This window comes from Canis lupus (assembly GCF_048164855.1).
Source record: "Canis lupus baileyi chromosome 5 unlocalized genomic scaffold, mCanLup2.hap1 SUPER_5_unloc_9, whole genome shotgun sequence".
Lineage (NCBI taxonomy): Eukaryota > Metazoa > Chordata > Mammalia > Carnivora > Canidae > Canis > Canis lupus.
Window position 1 is genome coordinate 98692 of NW_027326416.1, and position 10470 is coordinate 109161.

The 10470-nt window shown below is 42.9% G+C and overlaps 1 long non-coding RNA gene across 1 annotated transcript; it reads left to right on the forward strand.

The window, feature by feature from the left end:
- The first annotated feature begins 354 nt into the window (after positions 1-354).
- Positions 355-2746, forward strand: LOC140629469 (uncharacterized). Its single transcript, XR_012027310.1, has 2 exons — positions 355-1485; positions 1902-2746. It is a non-coding gene; the product is annotated as an uncharacterized lncRNA (long non-coding RNA).
- Positions 2747-10470: the final 7724 nt, after the last annotated feature.

The following is a 10470-nucleotide window of genomic DNA, read 5'->3' on the forward strand; positions in this document are numbered from 1 at the left end:
ATAAGGTGCAGCAGGGAAAGGAGGCTTTAGGGAAAGCTATTCCGAGGGGTGATATCCGTGTTGAGAGCTGAAGGATGGGCTGAATGGGGATGCAAGACCATTTGGGGCAGAGCAGATGACAGAAGTCCCTGAGAGGGCACATTCCAGTTTATTATTTTTTTAAAGATTTTATTTATAGAGACAGAGAGAGAGGGGCAGAGAGACACAGGCAGAGGGAGAAGCAGGCTCCATGCAGGGAGCCCGGCGTGAGACTCGATCCCGGAACTCCAGATTCAGGCCCTGGGCTGAAGGCAGGTGCCAAACCGCTGAGCCACCCAGGGATCCTCCGCACATTCCACTTTAAAAGCAGTTCACTGTGACTCAGATATAGACTACGAGGGCCAGAGTTTACTGTCTGAGGCTGGAGAATAAAGTTGGGTTTTCAAGGGTCTTGAAAACTATTCCAAGAAGCCAAGACTTTATTGTCTGAGCATTGAGATGCCACTGAATGATTTTTAAATCAATGTAGTTTTGATTTAGTATCTGATTCCGTTTACCACCTTCAGCCACATAAGTTGGCAGCATTTCCACTTTCTGGATGGGACGAATAAGGCCCAGAAGAACACATTTCAATGTTGGTGGAATTGATTTAATTCTCTTAATGACAGTGATATCAGGGCTTCTAACTCCTACCTTCCCACCCTCTCTCCTTCCTTCTTTCTGGTTGTTATTCTTGTCAAACATAAAGCTATTTATCCACCATCCTTAACTTTTTCCAAGGAATATCCATGCACTCACACAGCTTCTAATAACCAGACCCCTGAGTGAAAGCCAGTGACCTCACGGGCGGCAGGGCTTGTTTGTGGCTGGATACCATATTGTGCACCGGGCTGGAATTCTCTGTTCTTCCTCACTAGGAAGCTGGATTTGTACCAGGAACCTCTTATCTGAAAAGGCAGCTCTAGGCTGGGGAGAACAGAGCTGGTTTGACGAAGTGGAGAGGCGCTCAATGTTGGTCTGGCCACGCTTTGGGCATGCGTGAGCGCTCACAGCAAAACACAGCTGGCATGTCTAATTTTAGCCTTGACTGCCTTGAAAAGGGACCCTTAAAGGAAATATATTTTCGCTGAAACCATTTGTATTATAATGTAACAGCCGACAGACATGTCAGAATATTACTTATTATTGGTGGGGAAAAACTCTGTCAGGTAATTGTGCTTTTTTTTGTGATGACATCGGGAAAGTGATTAAAGCATCCCTGAATCAAAATCATCATAGATAGACAGTGAGAGAACCAGAGCTTTTATTTATGAAGACGCCTGTAAACCTAATGGGATACCTCCTTTGATGCTTACAAAACGGATGTAAGGGTAAGAATGATCATTTCGGCTATGGCAAGTGGGTCCTTGTGATCTGACGATGCAGGGCTTGCTAATAGTAGTCCTGGCATAGACTCTCAAATTTCTTCAATGCTTAGCATCCTCCGTGTCGTCCGAGAAGTAAAAGGTTAGTTTCTGGACCGGGTCTTGGATTCATCTGGCTTTCGTATGTTAACAGGTTCTGAAAGCATCTGGGACACACTTGTTCCATTTTAACCAGCACGGGTCGTCCGTCTGCTTTTATTTTTGTCTTTCTCTTCCTTCCTCCCTTCGTCCTCTCTTCCCTCCCGTGGTCTTCTGTGTTTGCTTTAGCAGTGTGGCTTACCTTGCCACTTGGCAAGAAAAAAAAGGCAGCTCTTGTGTGGGGTAGATGGAGGGAAGGATAAGAAATAATCCACCGCCCGAATTTGAGTTCCCTGGGTTCAGTTCCAGCGGCAGCAGCTTTGCTGCAAAAATTGCTTTGCTGTTCGAGATAGCCAGCAGAGGGAATCAGGACTTTGCTTGCAGCAGGGGTTGAAGCAGGCTTTTTTTTTTTTCTTGGAGGAAATACTGCAGCTTTCTGGACTGCATACCCTGCTCCCTGGAGAGGTTCCACCCACCAGCTGGAAGGAGAGGAAGTGAATGAAAGGACAGGAGGAGCCCGAACACCATGTCACTCTGGAAGGGAGACAGCAGCAACCAGGCTGTGCAAGGTTGTTTTGTTTTGTTTTCTTTTCCCCTTTCTCTTTCTTTTTTTTTTTTTTCTTTTTCATTTTTTTGTTTTCTTTCTTTCTTTCTTCTTTCTTTTTTTCCCTTTTTCTTTAAGGTGGGGAAAGAGACAAACAGGAGACAGGAAGCTGATCTGCAAGGATTCGGAGTTGTGCTAAAAAGACTTTGATTTTTTTCTTCTCTCCCTCTTTACAAACGCTGGCAATTGACATCACTACAGACAGCCTGGGTAGAGAACAAAGTGCCTCATCCCAAGTGGACCCTGGCAGCTGGGGGAAGGAAGGCAGGATCTGGGAAGGCTGTGTGTGTGTGTGTGTGTGTGCGCGCGTGTGTGTGTGCGTGTGTTGTTCTACCAATACCTTTCCTTTTTTCTTTCTTTCTTTCTTTCTTTCTTTCTTTCTTTCTTTCTTTCTTTCTATTTTTTTGGTGTGTTTCTTTTTTAAATTCCTGCCGTGTTGGAACTAGTGAATGGTGGAAGACGAAGGATCTCTGAAGCCTCATCAGTCATCGGGACCATCAGGAATAGTGGTTTAAGAGGACGCTCGGCCTGGGGCACCATACCGTGTCATCGAGTTCCCTGCCTCGGAGATAAAGATTCCAGCTACATGGGTAAACGCCTGGATCAGCCACAAATGTACCCCCAGTACACTTACTACTATCCTCACTGTCTCTAAACCAAGGTATGGCTCGACCCACAGTCTGGCAAGCAGTGTGTATCCTGCACTTGGGATGGGAAACAGGCATGTGGATTATTATTTACCTCCCCTTTCCCATCACCTCTTCCTGCTTCTTTGAAATTAGTAACATAGCAATGGAGTTAATGAGGCAGAGGAGAATATGAGAAGAAAGCAAGCCCTGGGATTGTGGTTTTTCTCTTCTAGCAGAGATAATAGTTTCGCTCGTGTTCCTTTGTTGTTATTTGGCAACATAAAGATGTTCCTGATATCCGTAGTAAAGTGCTTTGCAGATGGACAGGGTTGTTAGAAAGGAGATTGTGACAGTGATTATCAGGAACAACAACGATTTCAGAGGCTTTTCTGGTGAGCTGTTCTTTGTGGCTCTGAAAGGGTTTTTCTCACTGGATAGGATGCACCAGGGTGGGGGCAACTCAGACTTTCAATCACAGAGTATAGAATGAAAGAAGGTGTGGGAAGGTATAGTACGACTAACTGACGTCCCGTAGAGTTTGTTTGGGTGTGCTTTTGTTTTTGTGTATTTGCCTTACATATTTTATTTTATATGGAGGGTGATCAAGACTCTAGAGACTGAAGTTTGGAGCCTTACAATAGATGTTCTTTACTTTTCGAAGCTCTGTTTTTCTGTGCTGGCTGCCATCAGGAGGCCTGTGGGTCTTGAAACGGGATGAAATATAACTGATGATAATTGGACACGAATTGGTTAAATACTTTAGTCTTGGGATCCCTGGGTGGCGCAGTGGTTTGGCGCCTGCCTTTGGCCCAGGGCGCAATCCTGGAGACCTGGGATCAAATCCCACGTTGGGCTCCCGGTGCATGGAGCCTGCTTCTCCCTCTGCCTATGTCTCTGCCTCTCTCTCTCTCTCTCTCTCTGTGTGACTATCATAAATAAATTTTTAAAAAATTAAAAATAAATAAAAAATAAAACTCTCTCTCTGTGTGTGTGTGTGTGTGTGTGTGTATCTGTCTCAACCAGAGCATTAGATGGGAGCTCCAAGTCACATGGTAATGTACTTCTTAAGTTATTGTTGAATAATTACATTACCTTATTTCCTTGTAGCTTTTAGATATGCTTTTATGAGTATTTCTGGCACTCAAGATAAATTTTAATCAGAATTGAAACACATTTTATTAATTAGATAGTATTACAAGTTATAGGATGTGTCTTAAGTTGGGACTTGCCTTTTATTTCATAGTAGAGAGATAGATACTGTTCAGATTTCAAGACATACACAGCTACACAGTGCATCCTGGAAAATGAAGGTCTTGCCTACAGGGAAATAGGTGAAAAAGAAAATATGACCTCCTTAGACTTACTGTGGGCATCAGAGTTATGACAGAAAGATGACTACACAGGATTAGGTCCCATTGGCTTCTATTCTTTTTTTTTTAATTTATTTTTTATTGGTGTTCAATTTACTAACATACAGAATAACCCCCAGTGCCCGTCACCCATTCACTCCCACCCCCCGCCCTCCTCCCCTTCTACCACCCCTAGTTCGTTTCCCAGAGTTAGCAGTCTTTACGTTCTGTCTCCCTTTCTGATATTTCCCACACATTTCTTCTCCCTTCCCTTATATTCCCTTTCACTATTATTTATATTCCCCAAATGAATGAGAACATATAATGTTTGTCCTTCTCTGATTGACTTACTTCACTCAGCATAATACCCTCCAGTTCCATCCACGTTGAAGCAAATGGTGGGTATTTGTCATCTCTAATAGCTGAGGAATATTCCATTGTATACATAGACCACATCTTCTTTATCCATTCATCTTTCGTTGGACACCGAGGCTCCTTCCACAGTTTGGCTATCGTGGCCATTGCTGCTAGAAACATCGGGGTGCAGGTGTCCCGGCGTTTCATTGCATTTGTATCTTTGGGGTAAATCCCCAACAGTGCAATTGCTGGGTCGTAGGGCAGGTATATTTTTAACTGTTTGAGGAACCTCCACACAGGTTTCCAGAGTGGCTGCACCAGTTCACATTCCCACCAACAGTGTAAGAGGGTTCCCTTTTCTCCACATCCTCTCCAACATTTGTTGTTTCCTGCCTTGTTAATTTTCCCCAATCTCACTGGTGTGAGGTGGTCTCTCAAGATAAGAAGCTTTTGCACAGCAAAGGATACAGTCAACAAAACTCAGAGACAACCTACAGAATGGGAGAAGATATTTGCAAATGACATATCAGATAAAGGGCTAGTTTCCAAGATCTATAAAGAACTTATTAAACTCAACACCAAAGAAAGAAACAATCCAATCATGAAATGGGCAAAAGACATGAACAGAAATCTCACAGAGGAAGACATAGACATGGCCAACATGCACATGAGAAAATGCTCTGCATCACTTGCCATCAGGCTTCTATTCTGATGCAGCTCAATCAATGTTTAGCAATGGAATGCCTGCTTTTTAGGCACTGTGTCTAGGCTCAGAGGAACGAACAATGAATATACATAAACTCGGGGATCCCTGGGTGGCGCAGCGGTTTAGCGCCTGCCTTTGGCCCAGGGCGCGATCCCGGAGACCCGGGATCGAGTCCCACGTCGGGCTCTCTGCATGGAGCCTGCTTCTCCCTCTGCCTGTGTCTCTGCATCTCTCTCTCTCTCTCTCTCTCTCTCTCTTGTGTGACTATCATAAATAAATTAAAAAAAAGAAATCAATCTAAAAAAACATAAACTCTAGTCTCATAGGATTTACTCTCTATTTAGGAGAAAGATAGTAAACACCTACATACCATGTCAGGTGGTTATAAGTGCCAAATATGTGGAAAGTAGGGTAATAGGCTACAGAGTGAAGTGAAGGTACTATGTTATGTAAGAGGATCAAGGAAAGCCTCTTTAATAAGGTGGCATATGGGTAAGAAAACTATAAGAAGCAAGGAATTAAGCCCTGAGGCTATCTAGAGAAAGCTTGTTTCAGGCAGCGGGAAGTCAAGTGCAAAGGCTCCCAAGTGTAAGTATCCTGGCTTCCTGGAGAGACAGCAGGGAGGCCAGTGTGAGTGTAACAGAGTGAGGAAGGTGAGCAAGGTAGGAGGGTCACAGTGGGTCTTGAATCCTTTCTTGCCTGCCATACTACCATTACTACTTTGGTCTTATAGATCGTGAAGATGATTATATCTTTCAGAACTGCCTTTTAGAACAGAAATGCCCCCAAGGAGAGCAAGACCTTAAACTCATTATCATTATGATGTTAATTTTTCAGTTAACTTTTTAGAGATTCATGGATAACCAGCACACATTTGATTAAAAAGGAGTGTCTAGCTGGTAAATTAAGGAAGGACAATGTTATCGGGGAAGAGAGCGTGATAATGTAGGTGAGAAGATAACGAAACAAGTTTAATTTATATTGGAGACAATTGCTTCTTGCCTCCCTGAATATAGTTCCTCTTTAAGTCCCCCTTTCTTTTCAGGAGGACTCCACTTCTTGTCCACAGCACATGTTCCATTCTCCAGCCATATGCCGCTGTTTGCTTGGAGCCAATGATCTTTTGCCTAGGCTCAGAGGGAGGTGTGTCTTACGTAGTCTAAACCAATCATTACCCTTCCATCTGCATCAGTGAATGAGTTGGGAAATTGCACGTGACCCGTTTTGTCCAATGAACTGTGAGGAGCAGACTGTTGGGGGCAGGAGCCTTTAGTAAGATTTCTTACATTTTTAAAAGATACCAGAGGAAGAAGAAACCACTTGAGGTGGGCGATTATAACGTGGCCAACACTGCTGTGGTCATCTTGTGACCATGAGGCTAGATATCAACACACAGAAGGTGGCTTGTCATGGTCATGTGGATGACCCAGACACTGCCCACTGATGGATATCTGGCCCTTGTTGCAGAAAGGAATCCCAGAATCCACACTGAGGGGGGGGGGCGGATTTCAAAACATGTATATATGAAATATATATAAATATAAGGTTATACATAACAAACATTAAAAAACCTTATACATCCCTAACAGAGAATTACAAAATATTATGATTATATATTATGCCCCCATTAAGTGCTGTGTTCAAAGAAAATGTTCATGGTATGTTGTCAGAAGAAGGAAGTGCACAGAAATACAATATTTTTTTCTAGATCTCACATATATGGACAGAGGGACAACACAGAGAAAGAGAGAAATATATATTCATTATTCATAGGAAAAACTAGAAACAAATAGAGCAAATATTAATAGCTGTTACCTCTGTGTGATAGGATCAGATAGGATCAGAGATGTATTTTTTTAAGTGCAGCTTTTATTTATTTATTTTTAATTTTTTTCATTTTTATTTATTTATGATAGTCACACACACACAGAGAGAGAGGCAGAGACACAGACAGAGGGAGAAGCAGGCTCCATGAACTGGGAGCCCGATGTGGGATTCGATCCCGGGTCTCCAGGATCGCGCCCTGGGCCAAAGGCAGGCGCTAAACTGCTGCGCCACCCAGGGATCCCAAGAGATGTATGTTTAATGTAATTTTTATACAATTGTTTTAATGCAATTTTGCATTTTATAGTGAGAAAGTAGAGCTTTTACAGTCTTATAAAAAATCATCAATTTTATGAGAATCAAAGGATGATCCATATCCCTCATGGGTCTTCTCTAATACTACTTTTAAGGTACTACAGTCCTTTCCATGAACTGAAAGACTGGTCCCTCAGCTCACCTTAGGCCCACTCTGGCTACTATATTAGGCACTGGCCTCAATTTGCCCTTAAAGAAGCCAGAGGTCTAAACACCGGTGTCTTCAAAACTGCTGAGAATTCCCTGCATTTCTCTATCTAGTGTGGCCAACAGGGTAGCCCTCCAGTGAGTATGAGGCAGTCAACTCAAAGATGGCTTGGCCCTCTTCTGTGGCAGCCCGCCCTTGGCTTCATGACGTGCATAGTCATTACATGGTGGACCCAAGTCTTCATCAGGCTGTATTCTTAGGTTAGGACACTACCCATTGATGATCTACACTAAACAGGGATGGCAGAGACAGGTGCTACTGCAAATATGTTTTTTCCAAGGGCCAAGAGAGCAAAAGACTTAAGCATGCAAGTGGCATTGCTAAGGTTGCTGCATAGTACAAATTAGGATTCAAGTCAGCTTGAGTCATACAGAGGCTTGGGGCCTCTAAGCTAATTTATGATGACCTGCAGAGGCTAAAATGAGGCAGAATCTGGACTGTCCTACTAATTATGAGACTCTGGGAATGCCTCTTGAGCCATTGGTAAGGTAAGATATTTAGAGCTAAACTAATATGGTTAGAATACATCAAGGCACAATCTTAGTTCTCCTCCTTTTTCCTGGCATAAATATAGCATATAATCTGTCAGCCTATATATATATCAGAGTGGTCTTGGTGTATGGCTTATCTGTCCTATGATAGGGAAAGAAAATGAATGGTGGGGGAATAGGTACTCTATGTGTTCATATGTGGATAGTCTGCTGGTGTGACTGTCAGCATGGTGATGTCCTAAGTCATTAGAGTCTGGGTTCCCCCAAATTCGGAGCCTGAGGCAAGGGGGCAGATAGTCCATTTGAGAGGTGATTCCCTGAAGCAGGAGCAAGGGAGTGGGAAGATGGGAAGGAGAAATGTCCAATACAATGGTGTGTTATCAAGGTCACAGAGAAAAAGATTACAGAAAAAGAAAAAAAAAACTGAGGTTGGTCAGTGGGATTCAGTTTTATGGAGATATGCAGAGAAGGTATGGAAGGACTTCCAGGATTGTCTGCCTGAAGTCTGGAAGGCAGGAGCATTTCTCTACTAGCCCCTATCTTCCACTGGTTTACTGTTGGTTTGGTGCACTCGCCTTGAATCTGCAGACCAGCATCTCTGGCAGTCACCTCTGAGAGATGGTATTGGTCGTTTGCAAGGTGAGCCTATGCTTGCACGTAACTGTTCCTAGAGCTCAGGTAGCCAAGGGATGTGACTTTGGGGCCACCAATGTTCCCGGAGTTTTAAGGTGTACCTTAAAAAACTATACCTTGACCTGCAGTCCTTAAATTGCATTTTGGGTCTTAGAGCTAAAGATTAAATAGGTTTGTCTACGTAGTCTATATTTTAATCCATTAGTTAAGTACCTACTATGTTCTAGGTGCCAGGGAAACAGAAACGGATAGGATACCTTCTAAGATTCCAGTTTGTTACAGGAGATAAGCTCTTTACAGTTAAATGTATTACCTACTCAAATAAGATATGCATAGAATGCCTAACATGGTATTTTTGTGGGGAAAGCTGTTTTTATTCCCAACTAAAAAGGACCCTCCAGAGGGAGGTAAGAGTTGGTATACCCAAACACACACACCCCTATACGTGCATGGAAGGATGTGTGCACATACCCATGTGCCCCCGTGTGTACATGTATTTGTGTGTAAAATTCTTTGAGAAAAGGAATGATTGCTTTATGTGAATTATTTATCCTTATTGTCAACATTCAAATCTAGAAGCATTGTAAGATTCACGGAATGCAAAATGATCACACAATAGATTGGTTTTAGTGAGCATGTATTTTCTTTTCCATTCATATTGATGCTTTGGATGCTTTTATATTTTTGGTTCTGCGAAAGTTATGTTCATTGAGAAAAATAAAAATAAAAAGCATCCAAGAGGCTCATTCCTATGTTAGAATTTGTATTCAGCTGAAGAAAACCTTTGCACCTGCCACTAAAATGTATCCACTTCTGGGGTGGAATGCACCAGGTGTTCCCCAGCCTCCATCGGCACGCCAGGCAGTTCAGGACCGAGAAGGAGGCACCATATCCCAGGCAGGTTAAACTGGTGGGGAAATTTCAAGTCGACAGAATGCAATTACCCAAATTGAAATTAGGCCAGGGGCATATCAGGAGGCCCTTCCCATCTGTTGGGTAAAAGGATCGCCAGATATTTAACAAGGGCAAGTGGTCAGGATCTCAGTTCTAGGAGTCACTTAAAAAGCAGGCACTTAAAAATGCTAAAGGAAAACTGTACCTGGCATAAAAATCATATCCCTTCACTGGAAAATAAATAACATTAGGCCTTGAGAAGATCAGCCTTTTTCTGCTCTGGGAGGAAAGAAATGTTTATGGATGGGGTGGTTAAATATTTCTACATCAGCTTCTCTTAGCAAGGACATGGTATAATGGACAATTGGTTATCCTGGGTTTGACAAAAAGAGATTTCCCAAACCAAACATATTGAATCGAATACATTTATCCCTGGTCAAAATGGATAGATCCTCCCATTAAGACCTTACAGAATAACACTGTTTAATTTTTCCAGGGACCTTGACACAACATTGTTTCTTTACCAGGAAACTAATTTTTAAAGTTTTCAGCAAAAATAAGTAAGCTGGATCTGGACACCAGATCCCATTTCAGAACCACCTTTGGTTTCCCATTGTCAAAACCACCAGATCCACAGGTCCACATTAGCACAGTGGTCCCTGACTGTTTCCCTCTCTCTGGACACCTGTGTACCTTTCTCTCAGGAGGGGAGAGAAAACTCTGTCTTAATCTTAAAATCAGAATGAACTCAAGCATTGGCATGAGCCTCCCACCCCCTAGTCAGAGAGAGATGAAGAATGGGCATCTGACCCCAGATGGTTGGATGGCATTCTAGGACATTGAGAAATAGACGGGCTTCCCTATGGCCCTTTTAATAATATGTCCTCCTTTATAGACCAAGAGAACTCAATGTTTTCAGCCTAAGGTCTGGGAGGGGAGGAAGAAAGAGGCATCTCTGGGCGAGATGTCTCCTTTTCCA